This window comes from Pinus tabuliformis, chromosome 3_2 (assembly GCF_031772625.1).
Source record: "Pinus tabuliformis cultivar Carrire ecotype Pingquan chromosome 3_2, CPIR1, whole genome shotgun sequence".
NCBI classification, from domain to species: domain Eukaryota; kingdom Viridiplantae; phylum Streptophyta; class Pinopsida; order Pinales; family Pinaceae; genus Pinus; species Pinus tabuliformis.
In genome coordinates this window covers 966,267,953-966,284,071 of record NC_142302.1, presented here as the reverse complement: position 1 = coordinate 966,284,071, position 16,119 = coordinate 966,267,953, and the positions used below count along the sequence as shown (strand labels likewise).

Genomic DNA, 16,119 nt, shown 5'->3' with positions numbered 1-16,119 from the left:
TACATAGGTATATATGAGGGGCTTTACTTGTTTATTACTACATAATTATATGGTGCTATGTCCACTTTTATTTAATTCATTTGTTGCTTCATCATTATAACATGTGCTTATTGAAATGTAGATGCAGTGCAAATTAAGAAAGGTGAAGGGAAACAGGTGGTTCTTGTTTTTTACTACATAATTATATGGTTCTATGTCCATTTTTATTTAATTCATTTGTTGCTTTATCATTGTAACATGTGTTTATTGAAATGTAGATGCAGTGCAGATTAAGAAAGGTGAAAGGAAACAGATGAAAGTACCATTTTCTTTCCATGAGAGAGATGTGACTTACCATAGCAAAGGTATAAGCAAAGATAGAGGGTGAGTTATATTTTGTTGCAAGACTCATGTTTAAATAGATGCATATTATTTCATTTTAGATTTAAATATATAGTGTGTGGTCTGCAAATGTGGGCAAAGTAAGGTGGTGGAGTATTGGGAAAATTACATAATTTTTTTTGAATGGGAGAGACTTGCTAATGTGTAGGAGAGCAAGGGTAAAAAGTGCGTTATCTTTTGGTTTTGACATGGATATCTTCCCGTTCCCCTTCCCCCTTCTTTTGTAATTATGATTTTTGGACATTACATAAGATGCACTTTTGCATGATATTACTCATGAGACATTTTGTTTTGGTTTATGATTTGACATAATATATCTAAGTTTCTGTTTGGTACATTGTGTAGGAAATTAAGGTATGTCCTAACAACTATGTTTATACAAGAATGATGGATGAAGGCAAAGATTGAGGTGATATGTATGGTTCCATTTGTGTGTATTTAAATTTGAGGCATCTTACATTTTTTTCATCTATGTAATCATTGACCACATTGTAATGCGGGTAATGTAATAATGTAATATGGAGAATAACTAACTAAATTCTTGAAATATATAAGATGTACTTTTGTGTAATATTACTCACAAGACATTTAGTTTTGGTTTATGATTTCTCATAATATATCTAAATGTCTGTTTGGTACATTGTGTGGGAACTTAAGGTAGGTCCTAACAACTCGTGGTTACACAAGCATAGTGGGTGAACTCGAAGATTGAGTTGATATGTATGGCTCCATTTGTGTGTAGAGTGCAAAGGTACATGTGAGTTTTTTTTGACACACATATTCATATATGATCCACTATTTACCAATATATGATCATCCCTCCTTATCTATTTACAGTTTATGATTTTGTCTTTACATAAGATGTACATTTTAGTGCATGAAATTATTCATAATATCTCACAACATTTTGTGTGTATTTAGTATTTTGAGTTCAATGCAATGCAAATAATGGAATGTGAATAATCACTTATGAAACTACTAAAATATCTTTATGAGAGAGAGATTGTAGTAAAGTGTAAAGGTAAGACAAAGGTAGAGGTGATTTATTTCTTGGTACAAAATTTGTGTATGATTTGTGATGAAATCCTTCTCATTTCAAATACAAAAATTTTCATTCCTCTTAATGTATTAAGTTTGAATTCTAGTGCATAAGGTTACTCATAATATCGTTGGTCTCTAATTAAGATTTTTCATTAGATATTTTTATGTTACTCTGATCATTTTGTGTATATTTAATATTATTCATATTTTTGGTGTGCAGGGTGTCCTTGGTTGGCCATCGACGCATTTTGGGGTTGGAGATTGGTGTGTCCATTTGTTGTTTCTATTTTCTTGTTTTATTTTATTAGTTTTGTTGTTGTTGTTTTTTATTTTATTTATTTATTTTGGTTTTGTTGTGATTTTTTTTTTTCTACTCGTGCTTTTTTTTACTTTCACATTTGTGAGCATGGCCATGCTAATTTGTTGTTTGATATATTTTTTTCTTTATTTTTTTTCTTCTATATATATATATATATTTTTTTGGTTTGGGGGCGAAGGGGTTGTAGTTAAACAAGTCATTACAACCTATGTTGTTGGTTTAGTTCCTAAAGTGTAGTGGACAAAGGCAATGGAGGTATGTATTAAGGAATTTACTTATTTATTAGTATATAATTTTGTTAATTGTCTTAATTTAACTCTTACTTCATAATTTTCTCATTTGTTTAAATTGAATGCAATGTAGGTTAAAGAAGGTGGAGGTGCACTGATGAAACGACTTAATATCTTGTGTGAGAAAGATGTGGGGCACTATAACAAAGGTAGAGGCAATGACATAAAGGGTGAGTTATATTTTGTGATAGAGGGTTAGTTTCTTGTTTTTGTTTTTGTTTTTCCACTACTATGGATCTTTGTTTTTGCATTTGTGAGCATGGCCTCCTTGGTGTGATGTAAACTAAGTCAAATATACCAAATAGTAGAAACAAATAGTAGTAATAATTGCATCCTCAAATGTGCCCCTTTATAAAAGTTGTTTAATCAAACTAGACAAGAGATATGTGGACAACTAAACCCCATGAGAAGATGTGCAAGTCAACCCTCCACATGCATGAATAGCAAGTCACTCAACCCCCCAAATAAACTATTTTCAGGTGAATGCTCGGGATCTGTTATCACTCAGAATTTACCCCGCTGTATAAAGGCAAATGCTGAGGCAACCCTTGAACTAGTCTTGGAGGTCGGAAGCTGGCCCTTCCAACCTAGAGAGTGCTCTCTCTAGAACTCAGTTGTGCAATGTCACTTCAACAACTAGTTGTTTGCTCAGATCAGTCTCCAGATCTTAGGTAGGGTAAAGGTTTTAATGGAGTGGTTGGACTGAGCAAAAATCCACTGGGCATGGAGTCAAAGGATATCAACTTTAGGGTTTCAGATTTGGTTGCAAAACAATTGAACTCAAAGGCCAGATAATTAGCTAATTACTAGACAAAATCATCCAAGCATGAATAAATGAAGTAGAAAACACTCAACCCAAAACAAAGTATCTGATAAGATGAATTCTATAATAACTTCTCAGACTGAAAGGGTGAATATTTGCTGGCAGATCTATTAGGCACCACAAAGAACACAAAGAATGGTGTGATTTGAGACCACAAGGGATGTGGTAATCATAGAGGTTGAATTGGTAGTAGAAGAGGTAGAGGTTGAATGGGACGCTAGTCAAGCCAACAACCAAAATAGTAGTTGGCAGTTGTAGGGCAAGCCAACTCTAACAAGTTGTGTATGTGAGGAAGGAGAGGGCTGTCAAAGAAGTTACATGTAACCATTGTTGAGTTAGTGTCAACGATGTATGGGGCAACGAAAACCAACTGTCGAGGACAACAGTCGTTGGGCTAAGAGGAAAAATCCAGCTGCCTTCAAATCTAGCAAGGTCAGCACTAAAACTGTTAGCTGACAAGAGAGTTGCAATTGTAAAGCCCATATGGTGCCGCAAAGTGGTCAAAACAGTCATTCAAACAAGGAGAGCCGCGTTGTAGAGGAATCTAGCAGTCAACCATAGATTGGGTGAAGTCTTAGAGGTGCTGCCGATAACGAAGCAAAGATTATACAAAGGGCATACAAGGTTGGAGAGTTGCATAAGCGTGGTGCCAGTTTGTAGTACAACGAGTAGTGATGGGTGATCACCTCTTAGAGGGAGACCATACCAGCTGGTGCGTTGGAGTAATGGTGAAAAACAATGAAGTCGACAAAGGAGCAGTCACAGTCCTCTAGTTTGTGTGGGAGCCACATATCAACAATAGTGTACAAAGCATTGAGGGTGCATCTAAGTTCAGTCCTCGGAAGGTGAGGGTTTCATTGATTCTCATGGAGAAGGGCATATGGGAGTTTGCTAACTCCAAACTCACGATGCCTATAGATGTTACATAATTGGCCAGCTATAACTAAAAGTATGTGAAAGCTAGGAGAATTATCTTGGATGTGGTGAGGGATCATGTGATTCCTCACCTATCTGAGAAGAAGACAACAAGGGACATGTGGGAGGCTCTGATGACGCTTTATCAGAGTGATGATGCAAACATAAAAATGGTGCTAAGAGAGAAACTCGAGAACACTAAGATGACCAGAGAAAATACCATGACTAGTTATTTGACAAAGATCACATAGGTATGTGATGAGTCGGCAACGGTTAGAGCGACCATGACAGGGGCTGAATTGGTAAGGACGATCTTGAATGGCTTCACTAAGTTATGGACTCTTTTCATGAAGGGAATCATCCTAATTGGGAAAGATTATGGGATGATTTTGTCCAGGAGGTGATTAAGGAGGAATCTCTAGGAGGCCAATAGAGGAGTGATGATGAGAACCTTTCCCTTACCTATTAAGAAAGGCAAGGAAAGAGGAAGAAAAATACAGGTGGACAGGCTACTTCACAAGCTAGAACGAAGAAGGCTTTGAGCAAAATGAAATGATTTGCATGCCACAAGAATGGGCACTATGTATCACAATGTTTAGAGAGGAAGAAAAAGGGGAAGGGGAAGTTGCAACAAACATCAGTGTCAACAATGGTTCATGAGTTTGCATTGAAGTTTAAGAAGGGCTTCTCATTTGTCTCTTATCTATCAACCGACACCATCAGAAGGATTGACTTGTACCTGGATAGTGGTGCATCATACCATGTAAGAAGAGGCATAGGAGCTATTTAGCAGTCTAATGGATAGTGATTGAGACTTGTTTGTGGTGGTATTGATGCGAAGAATGCAGTGAGGTGTGTTGGAACTGTTAAGTTCCAACTCGAGTTAGGAGGTTCATTGGAAGTAAAGGACATGCTATATGTACTAGTACTAAAGAAACACTGATGTGTCCTCCATCCCATCTTTGAATCAATAAACATAAGAGCCCTAACATAAGTGTATCCAATGTTTGGAGCAAATGTCTCCTCGTAATCCTTTCCGTCCTTTTGGGAAAAACTGTCAAACACACATGGAGAAGACAACCAGAGTAGGATAAATGTGAGATACATTCTATTAACAATATTCACATATAAATACAATCCCTTGTGACCCTTGGTCTTTATATACCAAGTGGTCTCTTGGACTCTGGTGACTGTTCACATTCCATACCAACCCATAGAGGATTAGGTGTCCAACATTCCCCCTTAATCCGAAGGGGTATGTATGAGTCCAAGAAGAGAGTTGTAAAAAAATGTGCAAAAATGCATGGCAACACTAGGCTGAATGTGTTCTCCGAAATGTTGGTATAAGGGGGTGGTTGAAGGATAACAACCAACACTGGGATGCTTAGTGCAGTTTCTAGAACTCTTCCAAGTCTGGCAAGAAGTTGAAATCTTCTGCTAGAGGAATTGTCCCTAATGCTTCGGAGAGGGAGACCTTCAACCTAGAAAAGGGAGGTCTACAACCTGCGATGGTTTAAGGATGACCACCAATTCTGGAATGCTTAATACAATTCCTGGAACTCTTCCAGAACTGGCAAGAAACTGAAGTCTTCTGCTTGAGGAAGTGTCCCCAATTATTTGAAGAAGGTGAAACTCCTCCTGAAAAGGGAGGTCTCACCCCGCATAGATGGTTTAAGGCTAACCACCAACCAATGGCATGCTCAGGAGCATCCTCTCTGGCTACAACTCTAAATCTAGTATGACAGGTTGTGGCTCAGGCTCGCTTGATGTGGCTTTGAAGCTTGTAGATGACCATCACTTCCCCCCTTGTCAGATACAAGGTGAGAAGATGGAGAAAACTCAAATGTAAGATTGTTCAATACTCTAGAACAAGTTCTGACATATGATTGAAATATCTTCTTCGTTGTTGAAGCCCATTGCCAAGAAGCGATCCATCCAAGGTGAGTTTTTGTTCTTGTAGGAGGTTTGTTTTTGAAGCATGTGTTTGAAGAATGAGTGGTTTTATGACAATGCTCACATGGATGAAGATCAAAACAATGATCTTTCATATGGTCAACTCGGTCACAATGTTGGCATTTAACATTCTATTGTTGCTGCTGTTGATCTTTCATATGGCCAACCTCAACTTTATATTCTTGATGTTGATGGGAGTCTGTCTCAATGTTTTGAACAGAAACAGGTTCAGAATGATGATTCCACTGTTGTAATTCTTCTCGCTGTAACTATGATTCAAACTGCAAAAATTCTATGTTTTCTTGTGCATGTTGTAAAGGTTTGAATATCTCCAAGAGTGTCTTTGTTGACTTTAACTGTGCTTCCACCAGTAGATAAGATTAGAGTGCTTAATAAATCTAATAATCAATGAATTTTCTTCATTATTCAAATAATTCAAGTCAACAAATGACCAAAAATGCAGTGTTCCACGGGGACGCGTCCCCCAGGGTTGGGTGCGCGCACCCCTCGCACCCCACGCACCCGGGACGGGGAGTCTCTTGGGGGTGCGTTTCCCCACGCACCCTTTTTGGGGAGTCTTGGGGAGACGCAAGGGGGTGCGTTTCCCCAGTGTGGGAGTCTAGACTCCCCACGACTCCCCAAAAAGGGTGCTTCTGGGCGTCCCCCTTTAGTGTGGGAGTCTAGACTCCCCAAAAAGGGTGCTTCTGGGCGTCCCCCTTCAGTGTGGGAGTCTAGACTCCCCAAAAAGGGTGTGCCTGGGCGTCCCCCTTTAAATTTGTCTAATAAGACTTAAAAATAAAAAAATAAAAAATTCAAAAATCAAAACCATTAATTTTTTTTTTAACTAAAATTAAAACTAAATAACTAAAACTTAAAAGTCTGAAAAAAAAATTAAAATTAAAACTAAATAACTAAAACTTAAAAGCCTAAACCTAAAAGACATGAAAGGCAAAACTTAAAGTTAAAAGCTCACTTCATTTCAACCCAAAGTCATTTCCATTTCCACGCAATGCTGATTTGAATGAGTTATCGATCAATGTATTTGAATATTTTATTATTGATTTTTATTTTTGTTTTTCGAATCTCATGGTATGTATGAATAATAATTAATTCAATAATGAGACTTGTCACTTGAGTATGTCATATGAATGATGTATGTATTAAAATGAATGATGAGGATGGATCAATGACTCAAATTTCAATTGTCTATTTAATATTTTTATGCTTTCATTATTGAACAATGAACAATGAATATCAACTTGAATTTATATATATATATATATATATATATACCTCGACGACTCCCCGCACCCCCGAAATTTCCCTAAAATTTGAGGGTACTCCCACACGTCCCCCCTGTGCGTCTCCCCGCACCCGCGTCTCCCCGCACCGGAGTCTTGGTGGAACATTGCAAAAATGTACTTGTAGAAACAATGGTTTTAGAAAATTAAATTGCCAAACTTTTGAACTTGAAAGTGAAAGAGTCCAAAAGTGTTCACTATAGATATCAAGGCAACAATAGGGAAGCATAAGAACCTTCTTTTTTTTTTCTCTTTACCTATCACAACTTCAACATATTAAAATTCCTTCACGTTGCAAAAAGCGAGCCGAACTTCACTAGAGATTACAGTTAGAGAACTTGTTCTGTGTTTAACTGTGGACTATAAAATTCAGTCTAGAATGGAAACATCATCGACTAATTCACCGAACTGGAAGTCATAATCGACGCTGCTTAAACTCATTCTTTAATGCAAATCTTTTAGGAGAAATTACCAATTTGATGCAAGATTGAAATCGCCAGAAGGGAATACATCACCTTGACATGGATAATAAACCACAACAAAATTGTTGTATGCGCACAATATGAATACATCACCTCTATAGAGAATCATTCTATTATGTAAACCTTGGCTACTTTGCTATATAACTATGTACCAAACTCCAATATGACATGTACCATTCAGTGGACAACAGACCAAACGTACGGTATTTAATTCACATGGTTCAACACGGATTCCACAAGCGTATACTTTACGGTTCAATGCATATATCACCATTCAACGATCATACTAGGCAGGAATGACACATGAAGAATGTGCGCATATAAACTTCTTGCTTCAATGCATTTCTCAACATTCCTCTATGGCCTCAACTTCACACATTTTTTAATAGTCTTCCACGATTTTCACAAGTCGGCCTCAAAAATTGGGTTTGTTTCTATCTATCAGCGGCTTACCCAACAAAATCGTGTAGTTTTGGCAAACCAAGAAGTCCACAGACTTCAAACCAAAGTCCTCAAATCAAACACAATCACAATGAGCATGGAATCTAGGTCGTATTTAGCTCCAAAACCATTGTTTGAATTGCAAAATTAGAGCGCAACGGACAATACATGAAGCAATTTCTTTCTGATAATGGGATATGAATGAAATTTCGCAGATATGCCAAGTTCCCCTTCTTCCTTCTTCATTGCTGCTTTTCCCAATGTTTTTTCATCACCGTTAAAAGTCAACAAAATAAAAGCACAAAAAGTGCTAGGAAAAATGATATTAGTTGTGCCTACGAAGATAGGTCTCCTAGTGTTGTGTCATTAGGCAATCTCCCAGCATTGGCAATGACTATGCAAACCTAAATTAGGATTATGCAAAGCTCCTCTTTCAGAATGGCACACAAGACAAACATACAGAGCTCCTCTCTCAGAATGTCGCTGACATGCACAAAGAGAATTGAAATGCCGCAAACATGTGTAGGGAGTGTTATCACTGAAATAGATAGCACTCTTTCTGCCAGAAAGAACCTCTACCTTTTATTTTTTTTATTCTGTTAGAAGAGAAGGCAAATGGTCACTGATGGAGCACAAACATAAATGACGAGCAAAGGGAACGCTGAGTATAAAACATATCAATCGTTTCTTAAAAATCCTTGGGTGCGTTTGTCCGTTATTTTTTTAAATGGAACAGTAGGCAGAAAACTCAACTCAAATTTGGTGGATAGAGGATTCAGAATCACAGATATGAATGGCAAAGGGGCAGGTCTGACCAACCGACTCTGATACACATTGCAGAGTTATCAGGCAGAAAGGCCACAAAATCAGTGGCTCAATTTAGGGCAGGAGATTGCCCGCTCTGATACCATGTCAAACACACATGGAGAAGACAACCAGAGTAGGATAAACGTGAGATACATTCTATTAACAATAATACAATTCCTTGTGACCCTTGGTCTTCATATACCAAGTGGTCTTTTGGACTCTGGTGACTGTTCACATTACACACCAACCCATAGAGGATTAGGTGTCCAACAAAAACCTTTGGCCACGAACCTAGCCATGTACTTCTATATGCTCCCATTTGCAGCATGTTTGATCTTGAAGATCCATCTCGAACTAACGACTAATTTCCCCTTTGGCTGCAATAGAATGCCTTAGACATCATCCTTCATGATAGAAACATACTCTTTTACCATGGCGTCTTGCCAAACTTGTTGGCCTATTGCCTCCTCGTAATTGCTAGTCTCATAGTCAATGATGTCAGTCATGAGTGCCATTTAATGAGGAAACTATCTCGGTGGTTTGCTCTCCTTGAAAGTACTACTAAGAGCCTCCACATGCTCTTGAGCATCTCTTAGTGTCTACTCTAGCCATTTCAGCCTCCTCTTCACAGAACTAGAAGGTGCCTCTTGCTCCTCTTAATCTGAAGACTGAGTAGTTGTTGCTGGTGTTGGCCTCTCGTCTGTTGATTTTTACATGGTCTTCTTTAATGATAATTATTTTTGATGATTTTTTCTTTTCTTATTTTTTTCATTAATTCCATCATTCAATAATTACACATAAGACATCAACCATATAGTAAATAAGATAGAAGGATCATAAAGAGACAGCCACACAAGAACACAAGAGATTTACCTTGGGAAAACCCACAATGGAGTAAAACCCAACCACCCTTTTCAATAGAGAATTCTTTATTTCGATAGAGACACATCTAGGTCAATAACTAAGTCAAGCTTGGTCCAAGGTCCATCCTTCTAGTCAGGTCAATCTCGCTCAAAACAAACTTTGCTCTAGCCTAAAAAATGTTGCTCTACTAGGATGGTTCAGATGTCGATCTTTGCTCCTCTTAGCTGCCTCAAACTTATACTATATGATGCCTCTAAGATGCGAGTCTCTTTGCTTCAAATATGATGCCTCAAATATGCAAGTCTCTTTGCTTCAGAATTGCAAGCTTTTTTACTTTGGAAGTGCGAGCTTTTTTACCTCGGAACTGCGAGCTTTTTTACCTCGGAACTGCGAGCTTTTCTGCCTTAGAGTAGATGAACAAGCTACCTCAGAACTAACTCAGAACTGCCATGCGAACTACCTCAAAGCTGCCTCAAAACATACGAAAAAGCTTGTCTCAGACCATCAGAAATTTCCACAGAAGATGCGAGCTCCTTCTTAGCTTGATAGAGGAATGAATTGGCCCTTTATATATTTTTTCTTTAGGCCGAATGGGTGTGTCCTTTGCTGGAGCCAACTTGGCTATTTGAGAAGGGAGGAGGTCGACATAACCATTTGGAGCCAAAAACTTTTCATTTTGAATTTCTTTCTTTTGAAAGTTCAAATGGGATGTGTCACAAAATAATTTTCTTTAGCGTTTAAAAATATGCTTTACAAATTCATAATGACTCAAGCATACATTATGAATGTTGGAAAACTTAGTAGGTCATGCATTTAAACAATTCTCCCTATCCTTAATAATTGCTTGTGAAATTTAGTTAACTTCTTATTATTCTTTATTAGATTTTCTTCATCAGACAATTACCAAGAGCATAAACCATGAAGATCATAAAAGACTATGAACACAAAATTTAGGCTCCAAGCCAGGGCAAAATCCCAAGGGAAGACATTGCAATAACTTCTTCTCTTTTTATAGAATCAAGTCAAATGAGAAATTCAACACCCAAAGACCAAAGTTAAAACCTCCTCCAAGCACCAAGTCAACCCTCCAAGGAATCCTTCCTTAAGCAAGTCAAAGTCTTCAAAGTCAACGAAAGTCATGCTTCTTTGAATTTGCTCCAATTCTCAGTTTTGACCCTTTACATCAGACTTACAGTTCAGACTTGCAATTCTTGGCCTCCTAGTAGCTGCAAAATTCCTAATTTTCACACGTGTGAGAGAATCAAAGCAAAAAATCAGATTTTTCTTCTTGCTCTTTGACTTCCTGTTCTTCGCTCTTCTTGTCTCCCTTTTCTTGCTTGAGATTGAACTTTTGAAGTGTGTTTGAATGATTCAAACTCTTTTCCTTACATACCCTTCACATTAGGTTGAATAAGCCTCTCCTAGGTCGACTTTTCACTGGCAAGGCTGTTTTGGTCTTGGAGGTCAAAGTTTACTTTCTAGACACAAAAATAATATCTTTTACATGTTACAACTTGCACAAATGGGTCTTGTATAAATGATAATGACTCTTTTGACTGCATGAAATGCATGCTTGACCTAGTTGATCAACAAAATAAAGCAAAGCATGAAACTCATGCTTGAAAATAATATTTTTCTTTCTTCTTTTGCTCATTACATTAAGATATACATAATGACAATTATGAAGACCGAAACTAGTTACTTTTTCCAACAATGAAGACTGACCATAGTTGCAAATATCAACATCCTCAACCTTCAAAGCCTCTTGCTCACCTTTGTCTTCCCTTGTGATGGAATGCACACCTTATATGCCTTGGAAGTTTCATTGCACCCAAAAGAAAATGCCCTTTTGTCTTGAGGGCTCCAACTTTGTCCTCTTCTCTGATGGTACATGGATATACGCTGGACACTCGAAGATACAAAAATGCCCAACCTTTGGTTTCACTCCTGTCAGCATCTCCTCAAAAGTCTTATCCCCTAAGACCTTGTGAGGACTCTTGTTTTGAATATAAATTGCTATGTTGCATCCTTTTCCTCATAGGAACATGGGAAGATATTGATTACAGATCATGGCTTTAACAACCTCGATGATGGTACTATTCTTCCTCTCAACAACCCCATTTTGTTGGGAGTTGTAAGGAACTGTCATCTTTTCTTGATGCTTTCCTATTTGAAAAATTCCTTGAACTCATTTGAGGTATACTCACCCTCATTGTCCAACCTAAGGACATTTGAGGTATACTCACCCTCATTGTCCAACCTAAGGACTCCGATCTTCCTCCCAGTCTGGTTTTCCACGAACCCCCGAAACCGATTAAAGACCTTATCCTTGGTCTTCATGAAGTAAATCCATGTCCTCATAGAACAATCACCTAGAAAAGTAACATAATAGTTGTACCCACTCAAGGACCCTACTGACATAGAACCACACACATCAGAATCTACTATATCCAACAACCCTTTGGACTTGGAATCATTGCGTGGGAAAGTGGTCTTAGCATACTTGCCAAGTGCACACCCTTTGCAAACACCCTATTCCTCCACATTAAACTAAGGAAGATTAATGACAATCTCCCGAAATACAGGCAAAGCCTTGTGATTCAAATGTTCCATTTACCTATGCCACAACTTGCAAAGTTATCACTATCATGAACCAAGGCACGTACCGGCTAACCCTTCATCATGTACATGTTACCTTCTCTCCTCCCGAGTCCCAATAACTCATCTTGTGTTAGAAGTTGAAGATCTGGACTTGATAATCACCTACCCATCCTGGAAACAAGCCTCATATCCCTTGTCCTTCATGGCTGAGACTGCAAGAGGGTTCTTGTCTAGCCCTACAACATAAAAAACATCTGTAATATCTAAGGGTTCACCTGAATCTAGTTGGAATTGAATAGCTCCAAGCCCTTTATTGCACACTTGGCACTTTTGCCAAGCTATACAAAGTCATTCTCTCTCATGCTGGCAAATTATTCCTACAATCACGTCATATGATGAGATGCTCCACTGGCCACGAACCATGCATATTTATCAGTGGTGCTAGAAAGACATGTTACTGCCTTGAACTCCTCAAACTTGTTGGAAAACTTGCTCACTTTTGAGTCTATTGATGTTGCAACTTGTGACTTCCCTTTGCCATTATTTTTGTTTGGACACTGACTTGCATAGAGGCCAAATTTGTGACTTGCAAAGCATTTCACTTTGTTCATGTCCTCCTTTTCTCCCGCTTTTAAGGTATTCTTTCCTCTTGTGTTGTTCTTCCCCATTCCCTTCCTTGCCTGATTAACAAGGGCAAGGTTCTCATCATCACCTTTGGACTAGCTCCCATGAAAAGACTCCTTGAATTGAATCTTGAATGAAATCATCCCATAACCTCTCCTAGTTAGGTTCTCTCTTGCTTTGATCCCTTTGTTGAAGAATACCCATGGCTTTGAAAATCCGTGTAAGGTTGTCCTAACCAACTCTTAATTTGATATTGCCTTCCCATCTCTAGCCTACTCATCTTGGACCTATGTGATCTTGGTGAGAGATGTAGCAACTGTATTTAAGTTGGACATCTTGTTGTTCAACTTCTCCTTCAACACCATTTTCATTAGAACTTAGTCGAAGCCTCCCACATTTCCCCACATTTCCCTTGCAGATTTCTTCCTATAAAGATGAGGGATCACATGATCTCTCACCCCATCCAGGATGATTCTCTTGTACTTCACGCCCTTTTGGTTACGGGCAGCCAGTTGTGAAACATCAACAGGGGGTGGGCATGCTACTCGCAGGCTCCCAAATCTCATTCTGCATTAACACTAATAATATCCTCTTACAGACTTATAGCTGGATGCACCCTCCAACAGGTCTTCAAACCCCAACTCAGTTGCAACCATCTTCACAACTTCTAAATCAAATACTGAAACCCCATAAAACTAAAAAAATAAATTATTTTGTCGTTACAACCCTTGTGACAAATTGATATTCGTTCTCCTCAAAGTTTTAGTGCTTCGATACCATGTTAATTTTTATACAAGAACTAATTAAATTTTCCTAGCAATTTATTTTATACCCAAAAAATATTTCACCTAAAATTGTTAAAAATAAATAAATTAGTATTTAACTTCATAATTTGTGGAATTAAAAATAGAAAATCATTCACAATAACAACAATTTGCCCAACAAATTCTCCTTCACTTTTCTATTACTCAAGAAAATTAGGGCTCCTTTACCAAGGAAAACAACCCTTAGAGAACACAGGAAATACATCAATTTAAAACTTGGAAATATCACCTCCTAGAAATTTCGGCCTGCTAGAAAATTCTACCCTTGAGGATTTTCGGCCTTTAAAAACTCAACTCTTGCAATTCAACCTTTTCTTTTCCATCTATACAGTCCCCTACGCATCAGAGAAATCGACCCCTCTTTTAGGTCGTGCGCAATCCTCCACTGGAACTTGGCTGCCTCACAAAACTCGCCCTCCTCTCTCTTGAAGATCTTGGCTCTTGAATTCTTCTTGTTGTAATCTCGCCCTCCGGTCTCTCCAAGATCTTGGCTCCTGAATTCTTCTTGTTGAAATCTCCTTGTTGCACACTTTTCTTCTTCTCTTCAATTTTGAGTCTTTCACTTTTGAGAAAATTGCTCCTCCAAGAATAATGTGTCTTTCACCTCTCCCTTAGACTTATAGACTTATTTTATAATTTCATTAAGCCAAATCCCTAACCCTAATCTCCTAGGTGATGAGTGGCTAAGATTAAATCATAAGTTTCACTGAGATCAACGTGATGAGTGTCTAAGATTAGATCATAAATCTCACTTGAGATCAACGGTAGAGATTCAATCTAATTCCTTAAATAGCAAACATTAATCAAGTAAATTAATTAGTGTACTTTTCCTAAGTTAGACTAGGGGAAATAAATCATATTAATCACTTCTCATGAGCAAACACCTAAAAAGGATTATGGACGTCTTCTGCATGCTTGACTCTTAGAATATGTAGAGGCACCTGTCCAAGCTATAATTATCAACAATCATGTTGGTTTGAGGTGGAGGTCCCACACATGTTTGCCAACCCGTACCGAGGGTAGGAGTGGCCATTAGTGGAGGTACCACACATGTTTGCCATCCCCTACTGATGGTAGGTGTGACCACTTTTGGTGGTCAATTGTCCAAGTCTCCTTGCTTTATAATTTGCTCATTACCCCTAGCATTAACATTGTCCTGCACATGTTTGCCAACCCGTACCCATGGTAGGTGTGGTCACCAGTGGAGGTACCACACATGTTTTCCATCTCCTACCCATGGTAGGTGTGACCACTTTTGGTGGCCACGTGTCCAAGCTTCCCTACTTTCTAATTTGCTCATTACCTCTGGCATTAACATTGATATATCTGAGCAATACCCTTAAAACAACAACTAAAACAGATTTTATTTTTTAACTAGACAACAAGGAGATAAAAGCAAGCAACAGAAGTGACAAATGCTTAAGAAGATTGAATCCATTGCTTTATCTCTATCTCCATTTTCAGTTGCTATGGGTCTTTCATTTTGCCGCCCCACAAATTAATGTGACTTTTAGCCATTGATACTGGTAGAGGGGAAAGAACCTGTTTGTGATCCTTTTCCTGGGGTTAAGATGCATAACCATTATATCATGAGGGTGAATGGTCCTTCTCCTTGATTAATTGTAAGATGCATAACCATTATATCATGAGGGTGAATTGTCTTTCTCCTTGCTTAATTGTGCTGGTTTGAGGTAGAGTGACTGCATTTATTTGTCCCTTACACTTGTGACAGTTGTTACTCCTAGCATCAAGAGTTTGATATTTGGGTATTTGGGCAAATTAGTCACGTGAAAATTATTTGGGTATTTGAGCAAATTAGCTACGTAAAAATTATGAATCTATTTTAACAAATTTATGAAAAAATAGCCTAGAAGATGATTCAAGTAAGACAGATTTTTAACTCTAATAATTTAGGAACATTCCCATTGTTTTGAGTGGACACCCTAGCCATCATTAGAGAATCCAATTGAAGCTTTGCTCCCCTTCAAAGTTTCAATTTGATCAATTTTATCTCCCATTGATGGGTAGAGTGTCTCTTGTTTCCCTGATGTTGGGTAGACTTTCACAGTTTAAAAATCCAGAAATTATAATTGAACTCTAAATAACCATGAACTTGAACTTCCACATACTGAAATATGTAAGATGATGTTTTTGGGTGTTCATATTGTAGATTCTGGTTTTTTGTTGTTAAATAAATTTCATTATATCCCGTCTCTCATATGAAACACATGATCTGATGGTTATCTTTACATTACAATTTTGATAAAGAACAATACCCTTCCCAGATTCTAAGGGTATCTTTTGGTTTCTTCTTGTTAAATAAATTTCATTATATCTCGTCTCTCATATGAAACACATATGATCTGATGGTTATCTTTACATTATAATTTTGATAAAGAACAATACCCTTCCCAGATTCTAGGGGGAATATTCTGGTTTCCTGTTAAATAAAT

The 16,119-nt window shown here is 37.9% G+C and overlaps 1 long non-coding RNA gene across 2 annotated transcripts in view; it reads left to right on the top strand.

Annotated features, from left to right (window-relative positions):
- The first annotated feature begins 2,092 nt into the window (after nucleotides 1-2,092).
- LOC149183839 (uncharacterized) overlaps nucleotides 2,093-16,119 on the top strand; it is a 35,518-nt gene continuing 21,491 nt past the window's right edge. For both annotated transcript variants that reach the window (XR_016257209.1, XR_016257210.1), the window contains exon 1: nucleotides 2,093-2,201. This is a non-coding gene — a long non-coding RNA (uncharacterized LOC149183839). The remainder of the gene's footprint in view (nucleotides 2,202-16,119) is intronic.